The sequence below is a fragment of the Macrobrachium rosenbergii genome, chromosome 12, assembly GCF_040412425.1.
Source record: "Macrobrachium rosenbergii isolate ZJJX-2024 chromosome 12, ASM4041242v1, whole genome shotgun sequence".
NCBI lineage: Eukaryota > Metazoa > Arthropoda > Malacostraca > Decapoda > Palaemonidae > Macrobrachium > Macrobrachium rosenbergii.
Genome location: NC_089752.1, coordinates 107,697,922 through 107,711,852, shown reverse-complemented (window position 1 = coordinate 107,711,852; position 13,931 = coordinate 107,697,922). Strand labels below are relative to the sequence as shown.

Genomic DNA, 13,931 nt, shown 5'->3' with positions numbered 1-13,931 from the left:
AAAATGAATTGCATTTTTTCCTCTATGGCTATATTCGCTTCACTCTCCGCCAAAGTTCAATCAAACTTCTGTTTTGAGTTCAATCATCGTACATCGTGCACTCTGGAGTGCCAACGCCAGTTTTAGCTAGCAATTCGAGAAGCTAAATTTGTGCTTCAAGGGTTATTGAATTCCAACGTCTCTGGCTATTCGAAATATAAAAACCTTTACAGAAACAATGCAAATAAACAAGACAAAAACTGACCACAGACAACTGACATAATTCGACAGACGAAAGAGACGTCTCCCATCTCTGAACATTTCTTCCACACACACAGGTACTAGGGTGGGCCACAATTTGGGGAACACCTGACTTTACCAAGACCCAGAATAGGGGATTTATCTCCCCCTTCAAAATAGATAGGATTTACCTCTCAGGACATATGTCCACAATTCTAGCAATCACAAATAGTATCAAAAGTTTTCGTTCTCGAAGCTTAGTAGGCCTAGGCCTAAACAAACATTCGTAGTATAATAACGAAAAATTAAAAGAATCTGCCAAATTCCAGGTGAGGTCCCTGTAACAAATTTACTGAAAAAATGGAAAGGAAATACAACCAATAATAATAATAATAATAATAATAATAATAATAATAATAATAATAATAATAATAATAATAATAATAGTAATAATAATAATAAATTTATTTAAAAAGTAAGGTATCCTACCTTTGTTTCAAAACAAGCTTATAATTTTCTATGGAAATCGCTCGCACTCTCTCTCTCTCTCTCTCTCTCTCTCTCTCTCTCTCTCTCTCTCTCTCTCTCTCTCTCTCTCTCTCTCTCTCTCTCTCTATATATATATATATATATATATATATATATATATATATATATATATATATATATATATATATTCATATATATATATATATATATATATTATACATAATTCAGTACATATATATTATACATAATATATACATATATATACATATATATATATATGTAGGCTATATGTCTATATACATGTATAGAATGATAACAATAATACTAAACTTATCATTCATTAGAAGAAAGCCACCCTGCCCTTGCCTTCAAAACCGCTCAGCATTTGCTACACAAAAACTCTCTCTCTCTCTCTCTCTCTCTCTCTCTCTCTCTCTCTCTCTCTCTCTCTCTCTCTCTCTCTCTCTCTCTCTCCCCTCATAACTTCCCCAGTCTCCACACTAAAGCTGTCACCAAAATGGATAAGGTAATTATATGTCACGTTAATGCAAGATCATTGCTCCCCTGTTTCCACGAAATAAAACCCGAGGTATAAGTGAAACAAAACGGATATTCTTCGGTTAAAATACTGCACCAGGTCGATTTCCAGTTATCGAAGGGGATAAAGTTTACGGGAGATGGTGACAAAGGTGGTGGAATGATGATAACGCACAGAGCAGTATTGGACTTTGAAACTTGAAAAAAAAACACACAAATTGGGGAACAAATATGTTTAAGAATTTCACATACAGTTTCGGAGCGTCAGAACAAATATGTTTAAGAATTTCACATACAGTTTCGGAGCGTCATTCTCCCACTTGTGTGGAGACAAGCACACACAGACACACGCAAACACACACACACGCACACAATGAAGAGGGAGCATGACGCCCCGAAGCAGTGTGTGGATTTCTTTAGTATAGGCCTATTTGTTTGCCAGTCTTTTTTTTTTTTTTTGTTAAAGATGGTGGAACTTGTATTAAACTTTGAAAACTATTAAACCAAAATTTGATTTGAATGGTTGTGCTGTGATCGAGGACATTTATCCACAAATGCAAAAGAATAGAATACGATACAGAATTTAGGCCAAGGCCAAGCACTGGGACCTATGAGGTCATTCAGAGCTGAAACGGATATTGACAATTTGAAGGTCTGAAAAGTTGCAACAGGAGGAAAACCTCGCAGTTGCACTATGAATCAACTGTTTGGAGAAGGTGGAAAGTAAGTTGGAAGAAAGAGAATATGAACAAAGGTACAGCAAAGGAATGAAACTGTTTGTAGCTAGTGGCCGAAGGGACGCTGCAAAGAACCTTAAGTAATGCCTACAGTGCACCGCATGAGGTGCACTGACAGCACTACCCCCCTATGGGAACAAATGCAAAAGAAGAAACATCCCCAGCCATAGTAAAGCCTAGATGATGAATCTGTTAAACTGCACGTGACACTCCTTCAGGGAACAACACTTCTTCTTTTATGTTGGTTGTTCTCAACTTGGGGGCGGCCCCCTAAGGGGGGGGGGCTCAGCAATTTCCCAGGGGTGGCGTGGACCCTAGGGGAAAATTAAAAATTCTCTAATTATATTCGTTATTCTCTTAACACACTAATTATATTCGTTATTCTCTCAACAAAGAGTCGCTAAGAAGCAGTGTCAAGTATCTCACTAATTTGCAAAAGAATAAAAACACCCCTTCCGTTTCTCTTTTCCTTTTATTTGCCTTTAAGTCTGCGAGGGAATTTTACTCATAGATGCAAGTGGGGGTGGGGGGGCGTGGAGGGAAGGGCCAACTCTTAAAGGGGGAGTGGTAATAAAAAGTTTAAGAACCAGTGTTTTATGTGATTTTAATGACAACTTCCTGAACAAAAAAAAAAAAAGTAGGCCTACATTTTTCTTTTTTAAATTCATAAGCTGCAACAAGTCCCGACAAGTTCACCCGCGTTCCCTTAACTATTAAAAACACTATTGGATCTAATTGCTACGAAGTTTTAGATGCAATTCTTTTCTCTTGCGTAATGCCGTGTTAATGTACTTGAACCCTGAGGAAGTATTACCCAATTTGAAAACAGAAAACACAAAAGGGAAATGCAGACGAAAATAATTCGCATTTTGGAGATTAGGCTAAGCCCCGAATTTATTTTGTTTCAAATAACCAGACTCGGCAGTGGCATGATATGAAATTTCAGCTCCGTATGACGTTATTAAGTAAAGCATTTTTTACGTGGTTATTCAATAAAGAATTGGATTCGTGTGTCCCACCAGTTTTTAAACAAATGAAGGATTAAATAATGAAATTGTAAGGAAGATACGATACTAAAATTTCCCTATAAACATAAAGTTTACACCTACAAAAAACAAGTAAAGACTCCTCCCAATATAAATATATATATATATATATATATATATATATATATATATATATATATATATATATATATATATATATATATATAATACAATCGACCTGAAAAGATTGATAAGGCTAATACCTTGGATGCTATGTAGAATATTACGCCGAACAAAAAATAGAAAAAATAATTAACAAACCGTAATACCTAAAAAAAAGGGGCAGTTTTTTTTAAATGTTGGTACGGGGGATTTCAACCGCCCAGTCAACTGGAATCAACTGTCCCGTCAACTGGAGAGAAAGGACTGTTGATGCAGAATGTTAGCGGTGAAAACCGATTTTGCCTCAACAAACAAACCAACGAGGGAAAGTAATCCCTTGGATTTAGTATTTTCTTCAAAGGACAACATGATATCCACTATATGCGTTGGGAAAGATTATGGAAAAGAAACCATCCTTTTCAGGGAAGGAAAAGCACTTACAACGCTATCCTCAGGAAAAAAAAAAAATAAACTAGAAAGTTGAGAAATGATGAAAAAAAAAAAAAAAAACTTAAAGCGGGGAAACAAATCAAAGCTACAATGTATGACAATTGAGGACTGCTTCATCCAGCAAAGAAAAGTAAGAGCCAAGATGGTTTTACAAAGATACTGCTAAAGCAGTCAGGGTTAGACAAAAAAAAAAAAGCACAGAACTGTCAAACTTACAACCATAACAGGATAAAAAAAAACTGCTTGTTTCTAGAAAAAATATTTTTAGGCACATCTGCATCACAAAGACAGGACTGCAACTACAGAAAAATAAATCTAAAAAATATTTTTGAAAGATAAAGACTAGCGAAAAATCAATAAAAGTACAATTATGACTCTTGAAAGATAAAGATGATAATTATATTAGTAGATACTATATATATATATATATATATATATATATATATATATATATATATATATATATATATATATATATATATATATATATATAACAGGCCAGGAGGAAAAGGTAAAACAAAAGAGTGTTGTGTTGACCAAGAGCTTTCGTGTTTAATACACCTCCCCATGTGTATAAAACACGGAAGAGCTTAGTCAACACAATGTTTCACCTTTTCCTCCTGGTCTGTTGTCATACTGCCTTCGCACGATCCAGGGATTCGTCGTCCATATGCATATGCATATACAGTCCCATACACACTTACATACTCACACACACATTATATAATGTAACTGTAAAAAAACTTACTGAAATAACTTTGTAAACGTCCAAACAGTAGAGTGAGGCAAGAATCCTAAGTAGCCTATATGTAAGCACCAATGTCGATATATCATAGACTTATAATTAGCTATACACGGTGAAATTCAGACATCATGCACTCTGGACACGGAACCTATCCAGATACGACTGAAAGCTGACAGGTTCTTAATTAATACACAGGGGGTGATCGCCTGCCATAACGAAAGCGTGAAAAACTACGATAGGCCTAAACGACTTCATCGCCCCAAAAGCACAACAGCCCTTGGGAGAGCCATTGGTCTTACTAGATCTAGACCGTGGGATAGCCCTTCCTTAATGTTAAAAAGTAAAGCTAATTCGACTTCTAACAAAACACGTATCCTACACCTTTCCAACAGAGAAATATTGGTTTGAAAGGAAATACTATTCCTGGCCATTAATAACAAATCAAGCTACGATGTAACAAAACAACCGCGGAGTTCTGTGCATCACGAAAAGTCGGAAGCCTCACACGCATGCATGAGACTGACCACGACTTTCTTAGTTAGTATAAATTGACTTGTATTTATATATATGTATTTATATATATATATATATATATATATATATATATATATATATATATATATATATATATATATATATATATATATATATATAACTTCCATACACGCTGCGTCCCATTCGAAAGTAAGAATCGGACAAGCGAATGAAATCATTTAAAGACCTCAATACATTTCCCTCTATTACTAATACTGCTGCCATACAGCTCTTGTTATACCGCTTCCACTACGAATACTAATAATACTTCTTCTACCAATAACCGTCACAGAAATAAAAAACGAATAAGACAGAAGGTTATAGTTACAAAATATAACAAAGGAACACAATGCAAGAAGGAAGTGTCTCGTTGGCCCATAATCAAGGAGACGTCTATGGAAGGGCCGATGTAGTACCTACCCCACCATACACCACCACTTGCTCAAGAGGTAATAGAATCGGGTTCTTATCATACGAGAAACTTATACTGAGTTATACAAAGGCCTTAGATGTAATATTGCGCTTTTAATAAAGTGGCATAGCCTACAATATTTGGAGGCGTGAGTGAGTGAGAATTAAGGCGGTGACCTTTTCAACGTGGCTGTTTGAGAACGCCAGCACCTAGTTAAGTATTATTCTACATTCTACCTCCGTGTTCTCTTTGGAATAAGAAATAAAAGGTGAGAGAACTTTCAGACGTACGTGACTGTTACCGTAATCAACATGTTGCCTCATTTCGGCTTCTGACAGTTTTTCAAATAAAAGATTTTCCACGGAATAAAAAGTGGGAGATACAACTTTTAGACCCGTGACAGTTCTCTCATCAATATGTTACCTACCCTCCTTTCGGCTTCTGGGAAGTTTTTATTTTTTCTAAAAGAAAATACTTACCTCGTCTTGTGAAAATCTCAACAGCAGAACAAATTCAAGATATGATCCTTACATCCAGATAAATTACGTTACCTCACGTTGGCTCACTACTCGAGATTAAAAACAAAAAATACCAACGAACGCTTAACGAGTTTTCGGGGGGTAGGCTAACGCTACTGTTACAGAAAACAACACAGTACAAGAACTTTATAAAGGAATGTCAACTAACACCTCACTGTCGTTTCTAGCTGAGAAATACCAAGCAAATACACATACGTAAAAGTATAAAAACATGTTTTAATTGCTCAAAATGTTTACATAAAGAAGAGGAGCAGCTGACAAAACACATGTAAAACATTCCATTAATATTTTAAATATATTTAATTTCTATTTGCGTATTAGCTTCTGTTTCATATACTTTCTAGTACGGGATTTGTCTTCTTAACACTTTCTATGATGGCTTCAGTATTTTTCTCAGAACATATCCCCAGCCTATGAGGAACAGTGAACGGCTTTCTGTTTGAAGCCACATCAATAATGAAAGGAGCCCAGTTTTGTAAAATAAAAAAAAAATCAGTTATCAGAAAGGGAGAAAAGTTGCTTTCCCCTGCTCATATGGCAACCTCGTTCCTTGGGATAGTCTTTGAAACGACCAGATAAACAATACAAGGTTACTGGAGAAAATATGTCGTATCAGTAAAAAAAAAAAAAATAAATAAATTAAAAATGCGCCGAAGTTTCTTCGGTGCAATCCAGTTTTCTGTACAGCGTATAATGCTGTATGAAACTCTCGCCCACGCCTCATGAAACTCTCAGCTGCGGCCCGCGAAACTTTCACCCACGGCCCGGTGGTGGCCTGTATTATTGGCACCTATAGCAATGCCAGACGCAAGATCATGGCTAAATTTAATCTTAAATAAAATCAAAACTACTGAGGCTAAAGGGCTGCAATTTATTATGTTTGATGACTGGAAGGTGGATGATCAACATACTAATTTTCAGGCCTGTAGCCTCAGTGGTTCTAAATTTCAGATCTGAGGGCGGACTGGAAAAGTGCGGACGGACACACAAATAGCCATCTCAATAGTTTTCTTTTACAGAAAACTAAAATTGGCACAGGCAATTATAGTTTTCAGGACAAAACTTTAAAATCCCCAAACAAGTTGCGTGCAGTTCAGTGTCCTATGGTACTAAAAGTAAACGAGTAGTATCTACTGTCGTCACCAGTCAATTTTTTTTCTTTGTGGCACTAACACGGATCTGCAAAAATACACAAGTACCCCTCAATATCAAATTCACTTCATCTTCGGGTGTTTGTGGCTTAATATTTATTAGTATATAGAAAGTCTCCCTCGTATTAGCAACAAAACTATCATAAAACAGCCGCGTGTTCCGAACTTAGCAACCAGCTATCATGGGGGAGATGGCCTGGCTTTGGTTCTAAGTACACACCCTATACTGACAAGAGTCGATAGATCGGGGCAGGTGCACTCCACACGTATCAGTTACCTTTGGAAATGAGTTACTCCCAAAGTAAATAATTCCCCCTAAAGTTATTCACATGGTAAATGCAATTCGATATAATGGAGCATCTCTGGCTTAACAACAGAATGCATAATACTTATATATAATATGGATATAAATACATGTGTAAAATACCGTAATTAACAATAAGTAAAAAATGCGCCGAAGTTTCTTCGGCGCAATCGAGTTTTCTGTACAGCCGCTACAGCGTATAATTAAGGACACCGAAAATAGATCTATCTTTTGGTGGTTTCGGTATAATGCTGTATGAGCCGCGACCATAACACTTCAACCAGGGCCCAGCGGTGGCCTATCCTGTATAACTGCCAGAAGCACGATTACGGCTAACCTTAACCTTAAATAAAATGAAACTACTGAGGCTAGAAGGCTGCAATTTGGTATGGTTGATGATTGGAGGGTGGATGATCAATATATCAATTTGCAGCCCTCTAACCTCAGTAGTTTTTAAAATTGAGGGCGAACAGAAAAAAGTGCGGCCGGACAGACATTTACAGAAAACTAAAACACCCGATATGGTCCTGACCCGTTTTGTCAATTAAGGCATTTTCAAAAGGACTGGTAGGCCTACACGGAAGAATCAACTCGCATTAGGCTATGCGTGCTAGGAGGCACAGTACATACGAACATACAAACGGTCCACACCACCGAGAAACTGGCATTTTTTTTAGAGAGAGAGAGAGAGAGAGAGAGAGAATGCGCACTATTCACAAAACCTTGTTTTCACAGGACACCTGATCTGAATTGTTTATTAAAGGACAATTAGAAGCGTACCGTTTAAATCTGTAAATTTTACATATTTCTTTAATAATGCTAGGCTCAAGTTGATGGAACTAAACTCGATTATATTTCTCACTTCATGTTATGAGAATAGAACAATTCAAGTTCTTAAGCAAATGCCGAGTATCAGTTGTTACAACATGACAGTACAATATTTTGCATTATATGTTTCCCTCCTGTTAAACCTTAAAGTTTTTTAGTTTTCTGTAAAAGAAAACTATTGTGCCGAGTTTGTCTTTGTCTGTCCGCCCTCAGATCTTAAAAACTACTGAGGCTAGAGGGCTGCAAATTGGTATGTTCATCATCCACCCTCCAGTCATCAAACATACCAAATTGCAGCCCTCTAGCCTCAGTAGTTTTTATTTTATTTAAGGATAAAGTTAGCCATAATCGTGCTTCTGGCAACGATATAAGATAATCCACCACCGGGTCGTGGTTAAAGTGTCATGGGCCGCGGGTCATACAGCATTATACCGAGACCACCGAAAGATAGACCTATTTTCGGTGGCCTTGATTATACGCTGTAGCGGCTGTACAGAAAACTCGATTGCGCCAAAGAAACTTCGGCGCATATTTTACTTGTTATTTACCGTTCTTAAATGCATCGTCTAATATAATATCAGGATAATCTACTGCATATATTCCTAATAACAGAAACTTCATCATAAATATACTCAGGGTTACACAAAAGTATTCCTTTTCAAAAGACTGGTGTAAATACTGCTTTCATAACTTAAACTGTTGTGACCACAACAAAAAAATGTCAGTGGGTTCGCTGGATAAACTAAATTTAAATTCATTAGCACTTCTGTGAACACGGTCATCCAAAAAAGTGAAGGCTTAATTCGGTTTCAATCGCCATAGTGAATTTTATCGAAGGCACCAATTCATTTCACCCGTCAAAAGATTTTGTAATTCGGCTAAATGCAGATTCTGTACCTACACTGTTTCCAATTTTCTGGGATAATGTTTAATATTCTTTTCTAATAAACATCCACGTATAGGCCAAAGTTACTTAAGCAAAGTGTTAGGGGAACTCCCAAGGCCATCACAAAATTTTGTGAGCAAATTTCCCACTGAATTCAAGTTGACGACCTCACGTGCAGAGTTCAATTAATTTTATTAAGGTATTCCTAGAATATGGTACGCCTAGCTGTCTCATGTCTACGGCTTTTTACATAAAATTCTAATATATCATCTATGGTGATTAATGGTATTTCATTGGGCGTTACAAATCTGAAACCATTATTATTCTCTAAATTTAATTAATTACGTATAAAGTCTTCCATATATTACGATCTGAAATGCGTTCCCACCAACGGATGAAGAATGTCAACAGGATATTTTGATAAGTTGTAGGACGCAGAACCGACAGAGCTAATTATGGTCCTGACGGGAAAATTTGCGAGTTTTTATACGTAAAGTTTGCGAAACCACACCAAACTTTTTCATCAACAGTTTATTTCCGTTCTGTAAAATGATTCATCACTTTGTTTGTTGAAATTATTATTCAGTGGGACAATGGGATTTTTATTTATCTCTGTATTTTCACCACTTAAAAAATGCTTTGCATTGTATCTATATAATCACTTTTACGGTTATCAATAATCCAGACGTGTCAGCTTTCATTTATGCCTACCACGAGTCTGGAATCTCTTTTTTGGCCAATGAGGAATATCTGTTACGGTAAATATGTGAATTCCAGGGATTTCACGAAATCCCTAGGGAACATGTGAAATGATCAGTTCGCTTAGGAACATCTGATCCTCGAGGGCTAGTACTAAACACGGAGAAACAGTGATTCATCTACAGTGTTTCGCCGTGTTTGGTACTAGCCCCTGGGGGATTCAAATGTACCTAACGGCATGTGATCCTCCAGGGGCTAGTACTAAACACAGCGAAACACATTTGACCCACCAGGGGCTAGTACTAGACACAGCGAAACAGTGTAGATGAATCGCTGTTTCGCCGTGTTTAGTAATAGCCCTCGGGGATCAAATGTCCCTAAGCGAATTGGTCATTTCACATATTCCCTAGGGATTTGGTGAAATTCCTGGATTTCACATATTTACTGTTACATATCTTAAATTGTCAAACTACATTTTCCCAAATTACACAAACCTCCTGTTATTTCCACATTTCCACACTATTCACTGCGCTTGAAGACAAAGCGAAATTTAATCCGTAACCCAAGGCACAGGTCGTATTCTGAGCCAGATGTTTGCTAGATAAGCTGAAGACGCAATCATGATTGGCGTTGGAGGTCCAGGAGGGGACTCTTGGTATCAGCAGTTTCATTTTATTGTGTTTTCGTTCTAGGTCTTGACACACACACACTCGTGCACACACACACGCGCGCGCGCACACACACACACATATACTGTATATATACAAGTGTGTGTGTGTGTCCTACAAGCAAGACATTTTCATATATGTATTCACAAATATCGTTCAACATCGAATTCATTATGCCTTGGGAATAACTCACACTCAAGGGGAATTATGAACTGATAACTGCTTCTGCGCCAGGCTGGGTTTGAACCAAGGTCTGGTTTAGAAACGAGAGTGACTCCGACCACCGCGTGTGTTGATTTATCCTTTTTATACTATAATATAACAGCTTAATATCTTTCTTTGAAAGTATCATAAAAGCAATCAAGAAATCAGCTCTAGTCTCAGCAGTAGGCTAAATGAGAGTTGTTGCTAAGGCAATATTTATAACAGGCTGAGGCAATATTAATAACAGATAAAGTGTATTGGTTTGAATTTATGGAGATATTAGAAGGTGACATTTTGACTGTGCTTTCTTTGGCGATGGTCACCTAGCGATCGGTCTAGCTGCATTAGGCCTAGCTTTTTCACAAGCGAATTCAGGAGAGTGTTATCCACTGCGTCTGATTTCTGGTGTACTTCTGCCAAGGTCATGTTGTGTCTTTGGCTTAAGATGCCTGATTCCAGAATCTATATCCCGTATGGAATGCCACTTTTAAATAACACAGGTGACTCCCTCCACGCAACGCGATGCCCAAAATTTCGAGGGTAAATTCTTTAAGTCGTACCTAACCCGTCCTTTGTGTCCTGTTAATCTCTGCAATAGGGTGCGTCCTGTTTATCCCATATAAACTTTTCCACAATCTCCCCTTGATACTTTGCAATCACTGGATTCAAGTTCTCTATTTATTTCAATGTAGCCTACATTAATACAAACACTCGCTAGAGTTCTTGATTATGAAAAAAAAATTGTCATCAGATTTGCTGTTCTTAGCCACATTCGAAGTACTTTCTACGAACGGGAGTTTTATTCTAAAATTCTATGGCTTCTAAAATACAATTTAACGGCTTTGTCGATGGCTTTATCAATAAAATGTAGAGGAAAGTAGCGGCATGAGTTGCAAAGATTTTTATTAGTATCGCATTAACTAGAATGCATCCTCTTTACCAGTTAAAAGTTTGTCCATACAAGAGGAAGATTCTGAAATCAGCCATCTTAAGCCAAACAGATATCAATAATTTGTCAAGCGGGCCATTGGAGTGAAGACAGCATGGACAAAACTCTACTGACTCAGACCGACTGCTGGATAGCCATCACTAAACAATTCCCAGGTCACAGAATACCTACCCCCTCTAGTCTGTCTCCTGTCGAGAGCCAAAAAAAAAAGGGACCCGGCTGGAACACAGCAGCTATAGACAATACCCTCATAAAGTTAACTTTGCCAAGTACATCACATTCCACAATTCCATACCATTTTAATACCAAATTCATTTTTACCCAATATAAATAATGCTTCTGTACCATGTTCCCTTATTTTCTACTGAGATCATGGCTGATTTATGCAGGTCGAAATATAGCGGTTTGTGTGTATGAGAGAGAGAGAGAGAGAGAGAGAGAGAGAGAGAGAGAGAGAGAGAGAGAGAGAGAGAGAGATAGTACCTCAGCCCTCTAGGTGGTTTGAACATACAAGCAAGATGCCATGTGTTTCGAGCATAACACTAGACCACGTCACAGCAATAAAATTTTTTTCCTTCCTCAGAAGTCAGTGCTACATTTAAGCCTACCCACTGTCGGATTCAAACATATTTTAATAGAAAGCTCTCTTGCATACCAGCATAGGTGACAATGCAAATAACTTCATGATATACAGTATTCAAATGTTAATGTAACTGGCAATTAAATCAAGAGAATAAGTCTCAGCCTTAAAATGCTTTGAACTCTCATCCAGATGCTAAGAGCTCAGTCATGCATCATTACTAGCCATGTCACAGCAGAAACCCATTTTTCTCCTTCTCATAAGTCAGTGCATGTATGTGCCAACCCACTGCCGTGTGAGACGGTTTTCTAAGAATGTATGCTTGAAGCCAAAAGTTGGTGGGCATAGCACTAACTTCCAACTGGGAGAAAGGTTTTCTACTTTGGCACAGTTGGTAATACTGTATGATTGTAGCCCTAGCATCTTGGAAACAAGTTCGAATCATCTGACGGCTGAAACTTTTACTCTCATATAACTGCCAGTTACATTAACTCTCATATCTATCACAGGAAAAAGTGATTGCCAATATCTTCTATACTTGTATGCAAGGGACCTTTCTATGGAAGCATGCTTGATGTTGATAATGGGTAGGCAAGGGCATGGCACTGAATCGCAAGCAGGAGAAAAAAAAAGGCTTCCTATGTGAAATGGTCGGTAGTGGTGTGCTTGCAGTCTAGTTCTCCACATCTTGGGCGAAAGTTCATGAACTTTATCCACTCATTTAACTGCCAGATACAGTAACATTCATATTTATAAGGGTAAAAGTTACTTCCATTAGTTTCTTTCCCCCAACACTACCAAATTTTATATTTTTCTCACCTAACTATCACCATCCATTCTTCCCACATGACCGAATCATCTCAAAACACTAAGATCCATTCTTTCACATTCACTAACCCTTTTGTCACTCCTATATATTTATATTAATTTTTCCTTTTGTTTTAATTATATGGGCATTTCGTTCGTCATTGTATGTACCTGTTTTTAACAAAGTTATATTCATATATACACATATATCAAGGTTAATGAATATACATATATATCAAGGTATTTTCACTATTGTGGGTTCCATGATATAAGGATTATGATCACTCCATCAATCACTCTCAAATTACTGAACTCAAAACAAATGGCCCCCTAACCCAGCAGAAAACTTCACCAACATCAATCATTCACTCATGCAGACCGAGAACTCATCAGCATCCAATCAAACCCTTTAGACACACTACACCATTCACATCCTTGTTGCACACACTCATTTCCTTCCAGGATATTAAGGTCCTTCCTTTCCAAAACCTCTTTCACTTCAACTATCCACCACTTTCTTGGCTTTCCTTTCTTCCTCTTTCCTAATACTCCAGATTTATACCTTTTTTTTTATCAGCTCATACCCCTCCATTCTTTCAACATGACCAAACCACCATCTCAAAACGCTGTTCCGTTCCTTCACCTAACGTAACATCTTTTTTACCAGTTCCAAGTATCTCCATATTTCTCACCCTTCTAATTCATCTTAGTCAACAATTTTTCTTACATTCACAGTCAACATACACACTTAATCCCCATGTAGGAGAGCTGAATCAACAATCCATTCATATTTTTATTTCAACTTTGGGGCCATAGACACTGCATGCTTCTTTCCAGTCTTTTGCACACAAACACATACATTGTTACTGTCCTTGCTCTACCTGTTCTGTGTCTAACACCTATTAATCGACACCCATTCGATTCAACACTTTCTAATTTTCCTCAGTTTATCTTAACATTATTCACTCCACTTTTTTCTTCTTTCCATTACTAAAATACTTGGCCTTCCTTAAATTCTCTCTTGGCTTTCTCCTATTTTAAATCT

The 13,931-nt window shown here is 37.3% G+C and overlaps 2 protein-coding genes across 10 annotated transcripts in view; one reads left to right on the top strand and one right to left on the bottom strand.

Moving 5' to 3' along the window:
* LOC136843853 (inversin-like) overlaps window positions 1–13,931 on the top strand; it is a 649,403-nt gene that overhangs the window by 554,642 nt on the left and 80,830 nt on the right. The window lies entirely within an intron of this gene.
* Eip63E (cyclin dependent kinase Eip63E) overlaps window positions 1–13,931 on the bottom strand; it is a 205,364-nt gene that overhangs the window by 189,288 nt on the left and 2,145 nt on the right. For 3 of the 9 annotated variants that reach the window (XM_067112655.1, XM_067112657.1, XM_067112660.1), the window contains exon 1: window positions 10,173–10,298. The exons of the other annotated variants lie outside the window; for them this stretch is intronic. The gene's annotated coding sequence lies outside the window, so the exon portion shown is untranslated. Of the gene's footprint in view, window positions 1–10,172; window positions 10,299–13,931 lie in introns of those variants that run through there. 9 annotated transcript variants of the gene reach the window in all.